This window comes from Lissotriton helveticus, chromosome 8 (genome assembly GCF_964261635.1).
Source record: "Lissotriton helveticus chromosome 8, aLisHel1.1, whole genome shotgun sequence".
Classification (NCBI taxonomy): domain Eukaryota; kingdom Metazoa; phylum Chordata; class Amphibia; order Caudata; family Salamandridae; genus Lissotriton; species Lissotriton helveticus.
Window position 1 is genome coordinate 1,009,512,399 of NC_136069.1, and position 17,981 is coordinate 1,009,530,379.

Sequence of the window (17,981 nt, forward strand, 5' to 3'; positions counted from 1 at the left end):
AGTAATGTAATCCGACTGTCCTGCTCCTGTCCCGTCTGACTTTCGTCCTGTCCTTCTTTTGAGCTTCCAGCGCCAGGATGCCTGCAAGGTGATAGTGCGCTTTATAAGACTAATAAATAAATAAATAAACACCATGTACTTTAGGTACATCACCAATTGGGATTTTGGTCACTCTTATGAGTCCCTGTACAGTGTACCATAGGTACCCAGGGCATAGGTGCACCCAAGGCCTACCAGGGGCTGCAGCATATCTTTTGCCACCCCTGGCTGGCCATCCAAACTGACACAACTGGCTGATCACTCAGCTGGGGCAAGGTAGTGTAATCACCCCTTGCTTAGGTGTAGTATTCCTATACCTACCCTTATATATAGACACATAGGCACCTATAAGTCACTCCTATGGCCGGCCTTAACAATCCTGAAGGCAGAGTGCTTGGTTTTATGTGAGATGAGGCTCTAGCATGAGCTGAGCCTGTCTGCAGCTTTTGGAACCATGACCTTATAGCTGTTCTATGATATAGCCATAACCATATACTCTTAGGTGCATTATAATCCTCGCGATTATTGCTAACTTTAGTTTGGCCTTATCAAAACATGTTGTGTAAGGTGGCATATGCTTTGGAATACTACCCCCTCGCCAGTTCTGGCGACGGGGGTAGCATTCCACCCTTCTAGAGGGAGAAGACATGTTGTTCCTATTAATCCCGGTTAAAGTTAACCAGAGCCTCAGCATCACAAAATGGATGCTGCTGCCACAGACACAAGTCTGACCTTCTGCTGCTGGGAGCCCTTCCAGCGAGGGAGGCTTGGACAATAGGTTTCCTGTCGTGGGAGGTGCTAGCACCACCCCAGACAGGCCATAGTGTATTGGGGCAGGGAGGGCTGAATGAAATGAGACACTGCCTGGGGCACACAAGGTGTCCCATGCATAGTCCAGTTCAAACCGGTGCTGGGGCACTCCAGCCCCATCTCTGGCGTGAAACTCGACAAAGGGAAAGGGGTGTAACCACCCTCTTCCTGGGTCCCACCCATAGGAGGGACCTAGCAGGTAATCCAGCCCCTAAATTTGGTATATAGGTAGGAGCTGAGTCTCAAGACTTTAGATTTATCCTGACTGAAACTTGAAATGAAACTCTGGACCTTCGACATTCTACTGCAACTAGAAGACTGAAGAATCTCCCTTGTGGTCAAGGAGTGACCACCCTGTGCAAGCAGGCACCGTCAAGCGATCGACAGTTTGCTTTGTCATTGCTCCCGCCAGAGCCCGAACACAGAGCCTGACAAGACTCATACTTCTAGACTTCCCTCATTCTGATCCACAGCCACAGCAAAGCTGAGACCCCTGGAGGCAACGCGAGACGTGGGACTAGCCATCTTGAAAAGTCAGCAAATTGCTTTACGTGCAACTTCTGAGGCACCCTTGAAGTTGTGCATTGGGGATTGAGAAGCCCCAGCCCCGAGCACCAACTGCACTGAAGATCAGCCCTCCACACTCCACGAGTTCTGCATGGGGCCCTTCTACATTTTCCTGCTTGACGCGTCTGTCTGGTCACTTGCCCGTTGGCTAGTGGCCTCCGTAACAAAGAACCTTTGAATTTCCAATGCTGATCTGGTTGCTCTAGACTGGCCCCTGCTTTCCTGAAAAGGAGAAGCCCCTCAGACCTTGCTGGTCGGAACCAGAAGCCTTCTTTGAATCCTGCGTGCGTTGCCTTTGCCAAGGCTTGTTGACTCCAATCCGGAGGCCGACACCGCCGACAGCGAGATCTTTTGTGGCACAGTCCATGCCCAGCTCCTGGTTGTCGTTGACACCTCCTGGTCTACGTGACAGCGGAGACAAGCTTCACGACATCACCTGATTGCTTCCCGACATCGCCTGGTTCCTTCTTGGTTCCTTCCTGGTCACTGGCTAGTGACCCAGACTCTGTCCCCTCTGCTTTCAGGTACTCTTCATCCTCGATCCGCCCTTGGATCCAACCGGACACTCCTCTCCTGGTCACCTGCAGCATCTTTCTCCAAGGCTCCATAGGAATCAATGACGAAACCCGACACACTTTGGGACCTATGCACCCGCTTCCTGTGGGTGAGGTAACGTGGGTACTTTGGTACTCCTGTGAAGATTGGCTATCCTAGTGTCCTAGTTTCACGTAGTTTATTCCTAGTCCAGTCGGAAGTGCCCTAAAAGAAATACTTTCTAATACTTTCGTTCCCATTCTAACTCTATGGTAACTAGTGTGTGTGTAAAGACACTGCACACGCATCCCGTGGGCCCCCTACTTCCTATCCTTTGGTAGTACAGTGTAGCCCCAGCGATTCCCTAGGCCTATCCTTTGTTTGTGACGTGGTTCTTATACCACTATTTTAGTATATGGTTCGAAGTGCCCCAAGGGCATTACTGTATATTGTGCAGCTTATTGTATGTTGATTGAGTAACTTGTTATGTGCTTGTGCCTCTGACCTCATAAAGAGTTCAGAGGATTGTGTTTAGTAATAAATACATATATTTTTATATATACCCTGTGTGGTGTCCTTTCACTTGGTATTAAGGGGGTTACATATGGTAAAACAGCTGGCTTCACATGCCATCTTGAGTTTAGCCTAAGACTGCTTTGTCCATGCTACCACTAGGATAGCTGGTCTATAAGGTTGACTTTACAACCATCACCATAAGGGTTGTTTGGACTGGTGCAAGGTGCTCACTAGAATAGTGAACATCATATACCAGGCCAACTTCTCACAATGCACTAAAAGTTAGCAGGTGAAAGCTTTGCATCAATAATCTGACTATACTGGTGTGAAGGTTCTTACAGTTAATTTAAAGAACTCTAATTCTTTCAAGAAATATGGGGGCATATTACCAACAACTAGCGATATTTATCGCTAAATGGGCTTAGCGAGTATTTTTTTATCGCTAAGCATCGCCGGATATTATCGCAGAGATAACGTGCTATTAGCAACGTTTATCTCTAAAGTGATCAAATATCCGGCGATAGCGGCGAAATGCGTGAATATCGCTGAGAATACAGCGATATTCACGCATTAGCGACAAAATGCTCTTAGCCATGTTATCCACTTCCCTTTGGATAACATGGCTAAGAACGGGTCTGGGCAGGTGTTAGTATTTGGAGGTATTCGCGCTTAGCGCGAATATTTCCATTGCTAAGCCTGCGATAGCGATGTTAGCGACTGTTTTCAGTCGCTAACAGTTTGGGTACGCCCACTCTGCATGTCATTAGCGATAAATATTGCTAACATGCAAAGCAGGCCCCAAACTGCTCGCTATCACCTAAAAGCTGTCGATAACGGCTGTTAGCGATAGCTTGCTAATAGAGCGATAGAATTATCGCCGCTTAGCAGCCGAAAACGGCCGCTAAAGCGGCGGAAATTCCCTATCGCCACCCTTGATAATATGCCCCAGAGTGCCTGGCTCTCGGATTATTCTAGATGATAATTAAAATCTCCTAAAATGCAGGGGCGGTGGGTGACATTTGAAAGTGGTGAGGCGCAAAGTGATTTGCATACAGCACCGTAGCGAGCGAGCGCAGCGAGCGAGCCCGAACACCAAAAGGGGGGTTTGGGGGGATTACCCCCCCCAAGCAAATTTTGAAAAAAAAGAAGAAAAACCATGCATTTTCAAGCAAATTTGAGAAAGCAGGAAGGTTAATAAAGCAATTGTGAAAGTGCAGTTATTACATTAATAGATGGCATAACATAGTTAGCTGCTTATTCAGTATAACCACAGAGCTTCATACATTCCGTCCTATTACAGACTCCGATATTGGCATTAAAATTACCCTCCAGCTTATCAGCTTCAGCAAGGTTTCCAACAGCATAGCACCCCTTTGCTACACACAGATTACAGCTTCAGCCACATGATGAAAATAGCAACTCATTCAGTGTGATAATTAAGGTAGCAGAGCGAATGGAAAACCTATTTAGTGATAGGCCGAGCAAAACACAACGAACAAATTAACTTCTTTCATCTCCTTTATTTCAAACCATTTACAGGGCTCAGGTGTTTCAAACCTTTTGAAAACAACAAGCTAATTTGGTGAAAGCATACTTAGAAATCTGTATTTATGTATTGTAATTGTAGACTGGACCAAAAAACGAGTGATGGGGCTCCACCAAAGCACCTCTCCCTTAATTATTTACATATAAATTTCTTGCGGTCTGACAAGTCTGCCAAAGCTGCAGCAGACGAGCTGGGGCGTTTACTCCTGGCCTGGGTGTTATGTTATGTTATGTTAATAACACTTCTATAGCGCACAGCTGCCCCAGCCAAGGGGCGTCCCGGCGCTTCAGGAAGAGTACCCAGACACAACACAGCAGTACAGGACAGTAGCACATAGAGCAGAAACCTAAGAACTATGAGGGAACAGATGCGTTTTGATAGCCCTCCTAAATTTCAGCAGCTCATCAATTTCACGAATGTGAGGTGGGAGAGAGTTCCACAGTTTTGCAGCCAAGACCCTAAATGAGCGACCTCCCGCTCTACATAGTCTAAACCGCGGGACTATGACCAGGTTTTGGCCCAGAGATCTCAAAGGATGCGAGGGCACATAAGGCCTCACCAGGTTGTCAAGGATCTGGGGAGAGGCCATCCTGAGGATCTTGAAAGAGAGGCACAAGGTCTTGAAGTGAATCCTCTGTGCCATAGGCAGCCAATGTAGGGAACTGATGGTACTCTCAGCAGAACAGGACCTAGGTAGTCCCACCAAGGCTCTGGCAGCAGCGTTCTGGACACGTTGCATCCGGGCGATTTCAGCCAGGTTGGCCTCCAATAATAGTGAGCTGGCGTAATCGAGCCGGGATAGTATGGATGCTTGTATGATCAGCTGCCTAGTCGAGGCATCAAAGAACCTCAAAATAGGTCTCAACCCTCTTAGGATGCCAAAACAGGTGGCCGCTACTTTCTTTGTATGGCCACAGAAACTGAGGGCTGGATCTAACCAAACTCCCAGGTTTTTGACATCGGAGACTGGAGTGGGGGTTGTACCTAGCTCAGGGGGCCACCACATGTCGCCCCAAAGATCCGTCCGCTTGCCCACTATCATGACCTCCGTTTTTTTAGCGTTAAGCTGGAGACAGTTAGAATACATCCAGCTAGCCACTGCCAAGAGTCCATCCCGAAATCTGGGGGCATCAAGGTCGGAGTCCCCACTCAGCATAGGAGACCATAGTCATACCCCATTGCTTGACGACAGCAGCCAGCGGCCTCACATAAAGATTAAATAATGTGGGGCTCAAAGACGAACCCTGGGGCACACCCAGTTCCAGGGGATATAAATTGGAAACAAACGGCGGCGTGGCAACCTTGAAGGTCTTATCAGCAAGAAAGGAACGGAACCAGTCAAGGGCTGTACCCTCAACCTCGTGCTTCACGAAGACGTTGGAGTAAAATTCTGTGCGAAACCGTGTCAAACGCGGCACTAAGGTCGAGTAGTACTAATGCCGCAGTCTGACCAGAATCGAGCACAGAACGAAAATGTTCCGTCATCGAGAGCAGGGCAGTTTCCATACTGTGGCCAGCTCGGAACCGGTTCTGAGAGGGGTCAAGAATGCAGGCCGTCGCAAGATGTTCGGACAGCACCCCATTCACATGGGCCTCCACAATTTTGGCGGCCCAGGGAAGGAGAGAAATCGGACGATAACTCTCAAGTTTAGAGGGGTCCAAAGTCGCCTTTTTAAGAATAGGTGTTACAACCGCCTGTTTCCACTTAGTAGGAACAACACCCGAGGCGAGAGAAAGATTAATAAGATGGCACACTGAAGGGAGGCAGACAGCAGCATATTCCCTAAACTGAGTAGGCCTAAGGGGATCATCCGGTGAGCCCGATTTAATTTTAGAAGCCAACTTGTACAATGACTCCAACGGCAGACTAGGCAGTGAGTCTAAGAGAACATCCGAGACTAGAGTAGGACTGAAGAACTCAGCAACCTGCTCAACGATGGGAAAGGCACGGTAAATCATTAGAACTTTATCAATAAAAAAGCAGCCAACTTTTCACAGTGCTCAGCAGAGCAGATTTCTGCCGCAGTAGCTTTTTTCGCCGTAAGGTCCTTGAGGACTTTAAAGATAAGCTTGGACGGATTAGAACTGTTTCTAAATTCCTGGGAGTAGTAGGCTGCCCGAGCTCTACATACCGCTCAATGATAGAGTTTAATTTTAGAAAAATAAACAGATTTTTTTCCCAGCATCATAGGATTTCCGCCAGTCCCTTTCAGCCTGTTTACAAGTTTTTTTTAACAGTACCAGGGAACTGTCGTACCAAGGGCTGGGTTCTCTAGAACGGCATTTGGTCCAGACCGCAGGAATCAGAGCATCTAAAGCGCAGGAAACCCAATCACAAAATGCGTCATACCCAGATTCTTCACTAAGGTGAGAGCCTAATGGGTTGACCTTTAGGAGATGATGAAATTCCTCCAGATTGAGTTTCCGCCAATGGCGTTTAAGCACTAATCTATCCAGGGGCTTGAATGGATGCTCTTTAGTCACGAGAGAAATTTTCACTAAAAAGTGGTCAGTCCAAGCAACTGGACTGGGCCTGGCTACTTTGGTCCCACTTAGATTTGTAAAAAACGGATCAAGAATATGGCCACCCACGTGAGTGGGAAAGGTGACCAGTTGAGTGAGCTGAAGAGCCTCCAAATCAGCCAGGGTACTGCTGACAACGGGCGAGTGGCCAGAATCAAAATGCAAATTAAGATCGCCCAGGATGCAAAAATTAGCACAGCCAAAGGCAAAGGAGCTAACACACTCCGGAAGAGCCTTTCTGAAAGCCGTGTCACAGCCAGGGGGCGATAAATTAAGAGACCGGACAGCGTAAACTGATGGCTGATAGAGATTTTAAAAAACGCGCTTTCACACCCTGCCAGATCCACCACCCTCCAATCACATGGGTAGCAAGATTTAACGGCAACAGCAATGCCATCACCCCTAGATGCCCGATTGTGTGTAAAAATGGAGTATTGAGGGGGGAATGCAAGATTCACGACTGCTGAGTCGGCTTCTTGCAGCCAAGTTTCAGTCATGAAAAAAACATCTGGTAACTCATCAATTATTAGATCATAAAGTTCCGCATAATGCTTCGGAAGGGAGCTAATATTTAGATTCCAGATAGTAATGTCTCGTGGGACCGGCAGTCTGCTACAAGGAGGCTTTACCGGGGAAGACTCCGTAACGGTGGAGATCAAAGAGGGGACTGAAAGAGACCATTCCCCACAAGAACACGTGTAAGGGCCGCAGAGAGGACTGACAGGCCCGTGTGTACAGCATGAGACATTACGCCTGATGCCGAGCAACTCATCCCAGGAATATACATGTGACGACGACATTACATGGTAATAACCCCGACGAGCAGAGTACCGCCACACCTAGTGCCACCGTAGCGCTGACGGGCGCAGACGGGCAGGACTCTGGCTTGACTCAGGCGCGATGAGGGCGCTCCCGCTGCGCGCGGAGAACTGGCTTATGAAGGTAGAGTGCGTGACTACAAACCACTAGAACGCTCACCAAGTCGCCCAGAAGCGTCCCAGCCACATCCAAGATGGCGGCCGATTCCCCCAGGTATCCAAAACCCCCAGACCGGGCCGCTAAAGCAGCGGTGATTCCACAATTAAGATGTAGGTATGAGGAAAATGCACAAAGTTTAAAAACAGGGGAGAATAAAATAATTACAACTGATATCGAAAAACGGGTATTTAAAAGCACGACGCAGCGCGCCTAGAGCACCTACAGCAGGTGCTAACAAATGCGAGTCCTCTGAGCGCTCTGTAGAGCAAGGGTAGCATATCCAGCTGGGTGCTGGGGCTTTTACTCCTGGCCTGAGTAATGCTGAAGAGCTGCAACCTAAGGCGCTACCAGGTAACCAAGACTCAAGTGCCACCACAGCATCAATTTGTGCAACCATTCAACAACAACTGGTTCAAGTATGTTCTCTCAATGTTTCAAGCTATATTACAAATGTCACCAAAAGATGTTAATATTTCACATCTGTTCTTGGATTTTCGTCACAATAAAATACACTGAACATATCCTTCACAAAAGTTGTTTACAAAAGTTTAAGCTATTGCCATTATAAATTACAATAACTTTTATTAACGTATTAATTATAAAAAAAGTTAAAAGCCATTGCTATTTGTAATATCAATACATCTAAGTCACGTAAATACAACACATATTGCATTACAAATGCTATAGGTGTCACATTTGCGAAAGTTAAAACTTTTGGCATTGTAAATGACAAAGCTATTAATTTAGCTATTTTCAAAAACAAAGCATAAATAATGCAGTGTTCATCTTTCTGAACAAAACAAGAATATAGAGTGTGCGTCGAGACAAAGACGGAGAGGGCTCCAGCTAAGCTACCTAATAAAAGTCAGATATACATTTGAAAAACATATTATTTTCAATAGTTCTATTCCTAAGTGTATCCAACTTCTATTTCCGATTGCCTAGAGCAGAACGCTACCACGTACAGATTAGACCTGTAAATAAGTAACAACAGACCTACTGGCTTGAGAATGCAGTTGTTTCCACCAACCCACTTCAAATGTTAGCATCTTCCTACTGGTCAACTTTTGAGTGGCATTTTTTGATGATCTCCATGCCATCTTTGTGAGGTAGAGCAACTGGTCTGGTTTGCAGAACAATTTCTCTTGGCGGACATTCTTGACAAGAGTAATTTGTTTGCTAAGAAACATTGACAATGTGTACTCTTTTAATGACAATAACTTCTGTCTTCCCTTGCACCTCAACTTGGTCAGTAAACATCTCTAGATGGGACACCTGCATATATACATTTGTCTTCATTACTTTTTCATCAGCCAGTTTTTCATCTACTCATTAATCTTTCCTCTTCACAGGAGATCGATTTCTGTTGATAATCGAAGGAATAAAGTGCTGCTGCTGACAATAGGACTCGCCAACGTTTTTATTGATTAATTGATTGTATGTATGGATGTAGTTTCTTCTCAAACTTTTGGTTTACAGTGGCAAGTTTGGATTAATTTGCAGCATTGTTTGCCCAACGTGAAAGGATTATCAGGTTATATTAGGTTTGGAGGGGGGTGATTAAAGCTGGCAGCAGCTTCCACCTTAAAATGAGTAAAGATATCATGAATTAGATGCCCACCAGCAAAAGTGCCTACAGTCAACATAGCGACATATGAATGTCTCTCGGCCCCCATTGGCTGCCGCATCTGACTCTAATTTAATTAGACAAGTCCTAATTGGGACAGTTCACCTGCGACTCTCGGTGCTGGGGGAGGCCAAGCGGAGGGGGTGCTCTGAAGGAGCTGGGCTCCACTTGAAGCTTGGGTGCGGTGTACGACATGCCCGGGTACCACCCGCGTGCACGTGCCAGTCTGTCTCCCTAAAAACGTGCAATAAAAGTCACTCTCGCATGGTGTCCAATCCTAGCATCCATTCTTAGCTGCCGACTCTCCTCGGGCATGTAAGGGCTGTGGTACATCAGTACTGCCCGCCATTGCCAGTAAGTGCCAGCTGACTTCTGCCAGGCGGGCACGGCTGCCTTGACCAGCAGCTGAAGCCATCTTTCAGTTGGCATCGGTGATGATGCAGTGCCTTTATAGCTTTAAATCAGCATAGATCCTGTTCGAAGCAGATTGGGCAATTTGACCACGATCACACGAGGTGATAGATGTGAGGGAAGCTGGGATTAGAACTCAGATGCACTCTATCCGCAGGTGTCAAGTTGACCAAGCGCCCCACGGTGTTGTTGTGGCGTGTTTGCAGCATCTCTTAGGATGCATCCACCCCTTCTGCTTCGAGCATAGCTCAGTCTTCAAGCAGAAGTGTATCTTGGCGCTATAAACCACACCTGTTATTATTGCCTAACTCAGCGGTACTCCTTTTATCAGCACCCAAACTTATACGTTTAGGACTCGCAGTTTGCGCGCATATCTCTGCAGTGAGCGCCCAACCCAGAAAGCTATCTTACTGAGCAAACTGTGCGCCAGAATCCATTTGCTAGCACATATAGTAATAATAGGTGCCTTGCAGAGCGCCAAAATGCTGCTTCGATGAGCTTTAAGCATCTCTATGTAGGTCGAAGCCTTCACACCAGATTTAAATTCGGTGGGTGGGTAAGGGGTTGACGTCAAATAAACCCTGATACTGTTTCCAGTGCCATGCACAGACGAACCCTCGGTCAGGGCCGGATTTAGCGCTGGCGGGCCTGGTGCCACCGTCTATTTACCCTCCCCCTCCTTCCTTAGGGCATGCAGTTCTCGATGGCAGTTCAAAGGTCACTGTGCTATATTATGATTGTAACTTATGGACTGCAAGCAACAAAGGGGTCTCTGTCACAAAAGCGGAAATCCAGTTCTGTAATCTGCATTGTGTAGTACTTTGCAGCAGCATGCACATTAACCCTCTGCGCTACTTGGTGAATCCAAACTGCCCCTAGACACAACTCTAGTTTCACTTCCGCAGGAAGGAACATTATTAGGAAGGAACATTAATCACCAGTTGCCTTGACTTTTTACTGCTGGTCCTACGAGGAACTCTGCAGCAGCAGGTACTTTTGAATCAGTAAGGTATTTCTAAGCACAGCCCCTCGCCAGGCTCAGCGCCCTGTGCGGAGGCACCTGTCACACCGCCCTAAAGACGGCCCTGCTAATTATCCCAGGGCTCTGCACCAAGGCCTCCAGCAAGGGCCACCATTTTACTCTTCCATCCACCAGGCACCGCCCACCAACAACAGAGTGGTGAGGATACAAACGGGCATCTCCTTGGCATGACACGTGACGTGCAAGCTGGCAGAGCAGAGCTTTGAAATGAGACGTGCCCAGGGTGACACGGAGCTGCAGGCTGTGCTGCTGGGCATGTCTTTATGGCGAGGGCAGAGTGGGGGGAGGGGGGTGTAACCTTCTGGGCAGACGGACGGGAGGACCATCGTATTTAGTACTTCAAAGTATTCTACCCGGTATGCTTGCAAAATGGGAGTCAGAGACTTTTGGAACTCATTCTACATGTACACTTACTTTCGGCCCCAGTTAAAAGACCTGAAAACCCAGCGAGGAAATTCTAGGGTCCAGTTGAATACAGCTTTCTAATTTGTAAAAATTGAAAAGTATCGCCAAATTTGTGCTAGACAAGGCAATGCTAAATGGGATCAATCGTCAACATCCTCCTTTAAAAACCTATTACAAGACAGATACATCTTATGTAGAAAGGTAGGAGTGCAATACTGATATTTACGGCGTATGTTTACTCACCACACAGTACCAGTCTCTCCACTCCACACGAGCAGCACACGAGTCGGCTCACTCCACACAGACACAACCACGAGGCGAGTCAGACTAGTGAGCCGCCAATGGCCAATCACTGCATGACTACAAGAAGTCAGATACAGTGATTGGCCATTGTGCACTACGGCTGAGCCACCCACGTGCGGCATCCAATATGGATTGCCCCTGCTCTGAGGAACGGTGACCAGCCAATTCAATGGCTTGGAGGGCACACTAACGGCTCGCCCTGTCGCCCTTTTAACGCCAGGGCTGCGCCGCACGCGAATAAGCATGCACCCTCCCCCATGTCTCTATGTGGGGCAGCTTAGTATGCGCATGCTCGGGTACGTTTCTGCCCCAAGCTGTGATGCGCGTTCAACTTCTTCTGACTCGTCGTCTCGTGACGTCTCGACTGACTCTTGACTCGTCGCCTGTCAATCACTCACACCAGCCCCGCAGCCCAACCCCCTGCGCACTCCCATTTCAGTCGGGTGCTGCCCGACGGCGCGAAAAATATCATGATGAGAAAAGGAGTCAACTGTCAGGAAGTTGGAACATTTATTTAAATTATTTACTGGCAGTCGCGGGTCCATGGGGCTGGTGGGGCTACGCCCCTACGCCCCAATGGACGCACCGCGGCTGCGTAAAATGATGACATGTTCATTGTTTAGGGAAAAGTTGCTGATGTCTTTAATTATGGAGATTGAGAAGGAGGATCTCAGTAGGAACTGAAGAAAACAATCAATAATAAGATAAAAATCTGAGAGAAGGGCAGGTGGTTATTTGCCTTTGAATTTTTATTTTTGTAGTTTAGGAGAAAGCAGTGGTGGTTTCCCCGCTGGATGCTTCTCCTTTGACTAATAGGTCGGGTACACATGGGTTGGAATGGAAGGAGCACACCAGCAATATAGGGGATCGAGGATCAGTAGATTTTGGGTTGAAGAGAGGTGTTTTAAGGGATTAAAGGGATTAAATGCTGGTTTATTAGGAACCAATTTAAGTCTATGTTATTTCCCACCGCTTACTTTATACTGGAATTACTGACACAGTGTTAGTGAGATTACTTGCTAAAGTCATATCATGTAAAACATTTCATATTATTATCTTAGTCAGGTTCCCTGTAATCATTTGTTCATATCTGTGTCTAGTTTCATATAATGTGATTTTATATAATGTCATTGTTGGGCCCGGGGTCATGTGCTGTGTTTTCAAGTGATGTTGACATATACTAATTAGTGTTTTTGGAAACTTAAAAAACCTAGCCCTTTTCTTCATTGTTAAAAAAAAAGAATGGTGATTGGGAAGACGTGAGTCGTGACCCGCTTAATTCCCACAGATATTTGATTATTGGATTTTCTGTTCTGCATGTACTTATTGTTTATCTGGAAATATAGAAACAATGGTGTAAACTGAAACATGCTCTCAGAGATATTTCTGTAATCTGAATTGATCTTATTTCCTGAAGTGTGCTGACACACACACACTTTCTCACTTCAGATCGAATGAGCATATATTTATTGTCAGATCAGTTGCAAACAATTCCTAAGTAATATCACTGGGATTGTGATGTTTTCTTCTTTGTTGAATCCTAAATGGGGACTGAAGAGCAATAGTCTTTGCTGTCAAAAAGATTAGATGTACAAGGGGGCCTCTTCCATTTATTTTCATGTGATGTGGGCACCTACTTCACAGCAAGAAGTCTCTAAAATCGCATTAAACATTCACAAAAGACCAATGTTTCCAATTCTCATCAACCTCGAGTCTTACGATACCAATTCTCAATTCTTGACAAGTTTTGCAGTAAGAGTGCCAGCTTTTTTTCTCTGGAACTGCTCGAGAGAAATGTGGAACCTCTTGCTGAATGGTCCAAAATAATAACTGATGCAGATATGGGACCAGGTACCAAATGGTCCCAGAGGTTTTTCCCAGAAAGACCCAAGTAAAATATTATTTTTAGATGTAAAATGCTTTTTTGCTTAAATACTCAGCACATGGTAATTAATACATTAGAAAAAATATATATAATAAACACTTTTAAGTATGGACCAGGGGAAAAAGAAGAAACACCCACTGTTTTTTTTCAGTAAAAAACTTTGTTTTATATATTCTCATATTGACAAGAAAGGTAGGAAAATTGCTGAATATCACAGTATATCAACAATAGGAGGTTGCTCGAGAGAAAGGAGTGCAAAGAAAAAGTGCTCGTGTGGAGTAAATGAGGAAGAAAGACGTTAGACTAAAGGCAAGTTAGCGAAAGTAGTTTCCACAATTTACAATCAACACTGGCTATTAGTGAAACATACACCGGTGTGGTTTTGGCCTGTCTACAATACAGTTTTAGGCCATCATTTTTAAATACATTTTTTAATAAGCGCAAAAATGCATCATTTGGTGATGGGACGGGTTATATGATGTAGTACAGGCCCAACCCGGCTTATTGAGTAAAGGGTAACTTAAACCGCAGCTAGTGGGTCCTTCTTCAGGACAGGGGGATTAGATAAAGGCAACATGGGAGGAATAAACGCAAAATTAAATGGCGCATGTTAAAAGAAATGAAAGGTGTATCATGTGGGTGAGTACATTACTGACCAATCCCTGGCGCCCGAGAGTGGCAGACCAGGTCACAGCTCCCGGCAGTGGGTATTCTGTAAATGAAGGCAAGAATGTGTATGAAATGATCAATGGAAGTGAATACTTCAAACTGTTGGTGCAAAGAACAATTGAGGGCACTTACCCGCATGGGAATGAAGAGTGTAGCAAGCAAGGTAGCATCTAAATCAATGATGAGCCCGTAATGGTATCGAAGACCGCAATCAAATCCAACTCGATTGCATCCGTTACATGGGTGGACGTTCAATTAAGGATGAAAGAGTCAAACATCCTTCAAAAAGGGGATTGATTACCCAAGTAAATGTAAACAAGAATAAATGAAGTAGTAAATACCATTATCCCTTATATTGGCATACATTCTAACTTGTGAACGAGAGCACAACGGTCACAGAGAAAAAGAACGCTCCTATCCTGTCAATGGCTTGCAGGGTATGGCGGCAGACCAGAAAAGCGTCCATTGTTCAAAGGAGACGGTTGTGTACACGTCAGGATTTGGAACTGCGTGCGTCACTCGAAAAACACGCTCACCCCCAGGCCACGGTGATATGACAGCTGAGGGAGTGTAATAAAGAAAAGGGAAAATGATTCTAACTAAAGAATGTAGTTAGAGGATCATTCTTAGTATACGTGTGTACTTTGGAACTGGCGCATCGGTAAACTTAGTTTATAAGGCAAAAAAGATTGACACAAAGATGTAAATTCAACATGGTTGTCACAGAATCGACATTTGTTAATATAAAGACGACAGTGTTGTAATTTTACACTGATATCTGACCGCAGGCATTCTCAGTTGTTTAAGGTTACAGAAAAAACATACGGTCTTTGACAATATGTAGGCCAAATGTAGTGTATTTGACATGAATATGAAAGTTCGACGGAAGAGACATGTTTATCTCCAACTATGAAAAGAAGGATTTAAGTGTTATGGCAAATCACAAGCCGAATAAAGTGCATTATGCATAACATGTGAAGATAAGAGACATGTTTCTATTCAACAAAAAATGAATATGTACAAAATACATCATAGTGTGGATGACCACATTAGTACGGGAAACATGAAGGACTGTATACTTAACAATATCAGATCTTCAGCCATTGTTCAAGGTGGCTGCCTGCCTAGCAATTTTCTTATACTCATTCAGTCCTCTCAGGGTGGTATCAAAAGTATGTATCCATTTGCATTCTCTAAAGTTTTGGGTGTTGATGAAGTAGCCCCCCTGGGATTTATGTTTACTTTCTCAATGACCCACCACTTCAGACTCTCGGCGAGACTCCAAATGTGGTGAAGTGCTCAACCAGGGGTGCACCCAGAAACTTCGAATCTTATTCTAATACTATGTTGCAGTATGTGGGCCTCATTTATGAAAAGTGACGCATCGCTGCATGAAAACAGCAATGCGTCACTTTTCACTGCGCCCTCCTTGCACCACCAATGGGGCCCTTTCACATGGGGCAAGTCCCATGTGAAAAGGCCTGCGTCAGTCTTACGCCTGCTGTGAGGCAGGCGTAAGAAATTGACGCATTTGTGTCCTAGAAGTGGCGCAGTGAAATCACATAGATTTCACTGCGTCACTTCTACGACCCTTTCTTGCGTCAATACGCCCCCTTGCATACATTATACCTGGCGCAGGTGTAATGTGGCGCAGGGGTTTACAAAGTGACGCATCTACATAGATGCGTCACTTTGTAAATATGGCGCAACAAGGCGCATTTTTTACGCCACTGGTGCGTCACAAAAAGTGACGCACCAGCGGCGTAAAAGGGATGCATAGCCTCATAAATGAGGCCCTATGTGTCTTAATTTTTTGTGTTGTCTATCCAATGTCTAAGAAATCACAGGGACATGATATAACATATATATTGGTGTGGGTGGGTATAATCATGCTGTGTGAATCTTTTAATCTCCCTGGTAATAAAGCAGGCCTTACACTTACCGCACTTGAAGAGTGCCTTAATCAGTGGCAGGTTCCAAAGTGTTGTGCTGTGTGCTTTAAACTTTGCAGGTTATTGGGCAGCCTTTATAGGAAGCTTGCATTTCTAGTTTCTTTCGTGCAATGTTGGTCTTCCGAGCTGGGAGATAGGTACGAAGCCTACTCCACCTCTGTTTTGCCCCATGGCCTTTAGCTGTGGGTGTGACTAGAAATGGAGAAAAACGTTCCCTATCTGAACCCCTGACATGATGTAAAAGAAACAGTCCTTAGTAGGCTGGGAACTTTAGAATCCTTGGGAAGGGAATTGGGATGAATTCATGCAACTGAAAACCACAGATTGGTATTTCGAGAACCGGCCGGAAGGTTTGCACAATTATTCTTCTGCCACTCTGAAAAAAACAATCTACTGAAAGTAAGTGAAAATGTGTTTTAAAGACAGAATTCACTCAAAAGCAATTCACTTTTAAAATGAGGTTAATTGCTTTGTTTAGAGTCAAAATGAATGCACTCTATCCCTCTAGTTGCTGTTTTTATTTTATTTTCAGACCTCTACATCAGGTTTACTACATCTGTGTCATTTTGTGATAGCATTACTTTCTTTGTAACTAAATTGATTCAGATAGTGTACTCTCTTTATTTCTTAATTGTAGCATTGCTTTTGATATTACTATTTATGTACCACAAGCACCTTTCTCTGAGGAAGACCTTGTTGCATGAGCCAAAAAATGAATGGTAAACTTGAGATGTCTTACAGGTGCACGTTTATTTAGATGCTAGAATGTTTTTTACTATATAGATTCTCAGTTCCAGCTCATGTCAACACCAAGACCTCTCTCCCTAGTTAAGCACTCCAGTTCCCTACACATTTGAACCGTAATTGCACAGGATCAAAAATAACATTACATTATGACTATCCATTGATTGACCATGTGTAAATAATGATTTACTAGGGATTTTCCATTATCAATAAACCACAGGAGGCACCAATTACAAGAACATGCTACCTACTACACCACCCACAGCATGTTGGCAACTGATTCGCCCTAAACAGGATGCCATTACACCTAGCACAGGGACTGGGGTAACAGCTCAAGTATGTTTTGGTTATCCTTGAAGTTATTCCCCAAACCACAAGCCCAAATGCTAAGGCTAAAACACATACTCTGATCCCTTTAATGCTAAATACTAGGCTGCTTAACGTTGGCAAGACTTATCGCTGTCTGCGCACCTGGTCTGACCAAGGTCAAGCTACTATTGTTTTATTTATATGTTTTTTTAACTACAAACAAGAAGGCAAGTAGTAAATGATCAGACAGTGTGAAATTATGAGTTTCAAACAGTATATTATGAGGTGGAGGGCATAAATTAGCAAATGTGTAAATCAAGGTAAGCCTACAAACACATGTTGCCGGATATAATACAGCAGCCAGAAGCAGGTATGTTTCTCTGTCTAATTCTCATAAACTCTGAGGCTGAGTAACTCAAATATGTATCTAACCACAAATACAAGAAAATTATCAATGCGTTATTGCTGCAAGGTTAGAAGGTGGTACTTAAGTTCAATTTTGAATTCCCTCTCAGGCCCTCATTAAGATATGGGGTTGGTAATAGCAGTTATTGGCTCCATTGGAATGATGAAATCGGCGAGAACATCACTGATCTCTTAGCAGTCACCCGGATATTTTGGGAGTTGATATCTCCGTTGAAACTTCTGAGAAAAACTATGAGCTACGAGGGGTGTTCTCTTAGGGTCCAACTAGAAATGGGCCAGATTTTTCCCTCTCCCAGAGTTACTGGTACCTCTGCTAGTGAGGAAACCCCGGCCCATTTACCGTGTCAGCCATAAATGAGGGTCTCAGTGTCAGTAATTCAAATATTAATTGGTAGAGAGTTTCAGATATTAGTTGAATTTGTAGAGCAAGAGAGCTTCAGGGTGGAATTTTTCCTAAACTTCATGATTTTTAAGCATAGGCATGGTTTGCTTCTAAATGTTCTGTGTCTTCCATGGTTGCTGATTTTGTTTGTAAGGTATTTAGGAGTGCCAATGTTTAGTACTTTACATGATCCATACTGTCTTCCTTATAAGTGCTGGCAGCATGTATGCGAAGCAATTTTAGGTTATCCAGGATGGGTGAGATATGATAAACGTTTTGTGGATTAAATGTGAATATCAGCACAATCCAAAAG

General features: G+C 44.8%; 1 long non-coding RNA gene across 1 annotated transcript in view; it reads right to left on the reverse strand.

The window, feature by feature from the left end:
- LOC144771854 (uncharacterized) overlaps window positions 1-11,298 on the reverse strand; it is a 385,300-nt gene extending 374,002 nt beyond the window's left edge. The window contains exon 1 of the long non-coding RNA XR_013599518.1: window positions 11,242-11,298. This is a non-coding gene — a long non-coding RNA (uncharacterized LOC144771854). The remainder of the gene's footprint in view (window positions 1-11,241) is intronic.
- Window positions 11,299-17,981: the final 6,683 nt, after the last annotated feature.